This window comes from Trachymyrmex cornetzi, unplaced genomic scaffold (assembly GCF_001594075.2).
Source record: "Trachymyrmex cornetzi isolate Tcor2-1 unplaced genomic scaffold, Tcor1.1 scaffold482, whole genome shotgun sequence".
Classification (NCBI taxonomy): Eukaryota; Metazoa; Arthropoda; class Insecta; order Hymenoptera; family Formicidae; genus Trachymyrmex; species Trachymyrmex cornetzi.
In genome coordinates, this window is record NW_017299641.1 from 1,359,228 (window position 1) to 1,362,290 (window position 3,063).

The following is a 3,063-nucleotide window of genomic DNA, read 5'->3' on the forward strand; positions in this document are numbered from 1 at the left end:
GACAAATATCGATCTTGTTCATCCAATTTCTCGATTTTTGGGATCGAATGCTTGTGATTAATCGATTCACTGAGATCGATTTTTTCGTAATTTTTGCCCATCTCTAGTGTGCGCAGGGGCTCTATTCTTGAAACAAAAAAACGTATACGAAAGTCTAGGGAAATACTATAATATACGTAACATATACTGTAGCATTTCCCTAAACTTTCGTATACGTTTTTTTTTTTTTTTCAAGAATAGAGCCCCAGCATTAAACAATGAAATTAGGAACTGAAAGTTTATTGGCTACCGCATTATATTTAGCCGCGCGGAAAGCGAATCCGCGTCCAGGGTGCAGGAGCCATCAATCCAATTAAATTGGATATCGAAAATATCCATTTTCTGGAGGTTAGGAGTGGAATTAAAAAAACAGCCTACGTAGCGCGTGTAAGAAGAGCAAACGCGACAACCTGACGTGGTAGTTCTAAAAAATTATATAGGACCTCGGAAACAGTTTTTCCCCCCCTGGCATTTAAGAGCGGAATTCAGAAAAAAGCCCACGTAGCGCTCGCAAGGAAAAAAAAACGTGACAACCTGTCGTAATTGGATCACGAAAAATATATCGAATACCGGAAACTACCATTTTCTAGCTGTTAGGAGCGGAACTCGGGAAAAAAAACGTAGCGCATGAAAGAATAGAAAAAGCGACAACCTAACGTGATTGATTCTCGAAAATTATAACGAATACCGGAAACATCTATTTACTGGAAGTTAGGAGCGAAATTCGTATAAAAGTCCTCGTAGGGATTGTAAGAAGACCAAACGCGAAAAGCTAACGTGATTGGTTCTTGGAAATTATAAGGGATAATGGAAAATCCACATTTTCGGAAAGTTAAAAACGAAATTCGAAAAAAATTTCAAGTTGCGCTTGTAAGAAAAGCAAACGCGACAACCTGACGCGATTGGTTGTAAAAAATTATATCGGATAACAGAAACATCCATTTACTGATAGATAGAACCAGAATTCGGAAAAAGGACTACGTAACGATTGAAAGAAAACAAACTCGAAAACATGACGTGATTAGTCATCGAGAATTATGAGTGGCACCCAGTTGGACACGGCTCTATTGGACACGAGCCACTCACAGCGCGTGAGACTACAAAGCTCCTAAGCACCTGTCGCTGTGATTGGTGGTGTCCAATCGAAACGTGGTCAATCGGGATCAACCCGAAAATTATAACGGATACTGGAAATATCCATTTTCTAAAAGTTAGGAGCGGAATTCGGGAAAAAGCTCACGTAGCGCTAGTAAGAAGAACAAACGCGACAATATATGATTGGTTCACGAAAATTATATCGGAGACCGGAAACGTGCATTTTCTGGCAGTTAGGAGCGGAATATGGGAAAAAGCCCTCATAGCGCTAATAAGAAAAGCCAATGCGACAACCTGGCGTGACTGGTACTCGAAAATTATCAAATCATGCAAATATCCATTTTCTGGCAGTTATGCTGGATTCACACTGTATCCGATTTGCGTCGTACGACGCTCTTCAACCAATCAGAAAACGAAATTTCGATGATATGAAGCAAAATCCATCGGAATCCTGCTTTCTGATTGGTTGCAGAGCGTCGTACGACGAAAATAGGATGCAGTGTGAATCAGCATTACGTGAGGAATTAGGGGAAAAAAAACCACGTTGCGCTAGTAAAAAGAGCAAACGTGACAACAGGATACGATTGGACCTTGAAAATTATGTTGGATAACGATTTTTTTTTTCCCCGCGTTCAGCAGATTCAACTATAGTGATGCAGGACAGTGAGCACTCGTTGTTATTGGTATATTTTTCTAGATCAACCAATAACACCGAAGGCTAATGGATCAGATTTAAAATAGTCGAGTCAGCTGGAAGCGACCATTGGTTCTCGACAATTAGATCGGTTACCGAAAACATTATTTCCAAAAAGAAAAGGCATCATACTTTGAGTGGCTCGAGCGAAATTCCAGGATGAGAAGAGGAAACAATTGGGTGTCACGAGGGACTTCAGGATGGGGAAAAAAAAGAAAAAAAGGAATCATTTGATGGCTCGAGACCATCCTGAAAGGGAATGCTCTGGATATGAAGGAAGGATACTTTGGGAGCAGACTTAACCTTATACCCCCTCCGCGGAGTGCCACCTTGTCGTGGTGAGGGGGCTCCTCCCGGGCTATGTTGCTTCCTTCACGGCCCCTTCACCGGTGCTATTTGTGGCGCCGTGGCTGGTGCCAGGCTGGGGTTTCCGTCTCGGGGGGATAAGGGCATTCCATCGGGAAGGGTTAGGGGTTTTGCCTTAGAAAAAAAAAAAAGTTCGATTTTTTTTTCCCCTCTCGAAGTGTCTTAAGTGTTCTGGCCGGCGAAGCCGGCCAGAACACCCAGGCGTCACTGTCGAAGCTTGGAAAAAAAAAATTTTTCGAAATTTGTCCATTTTTTTTTTATTAGGTCAATCGCCTGGAGAAAAAAAGTCGGCCATTTTGGGGGAAAAAAATGGCCGACCTTTTTGTGGAGGCGTTTGAGCTAATAAAAAGTCCCACCTCTCGAAAATCGAGCAAAAAATGAGGGCGATGAAAAAATCCGAACTATGGACGTCATTCAGAATTTGGGTTAGTTCCAAGAAGTTAGGGTTAGGGGTTTTTCGCAAAAAAAATGAGTTCTCCATTTTTCCATGTAGGGGATACTTGCCTCTACCCCCCCCCCCGGGAACTTATTTTCGCGCCGTATGCACCGTCTGATCTGAGGACTTTTTTTGAAAGTTGGTCAAGGGTGAAAAATATCGGAATTTGAAAAATCCAAGACTGCTATCTTATAGAACTCGACGAGCCAAACACAAAAGGTGGTATACGCTTTTGCCGTAGGACGCATAGTTTCGGAGATAGGGAGCGTTTTATGTCGAAAAAAAAAAAATAAAAGTATGAAATTTAAACTTTAGTCAATTTTTCCTAAGAGCAGACCCCGAGATAGGAAGAAAAGGAGGGATAACATTTTGTCGTATCTCTTACCGTTTGGCCTGTGGACTTTTCTTTTCCCTTCTTTTTTTTTTTTTTGGA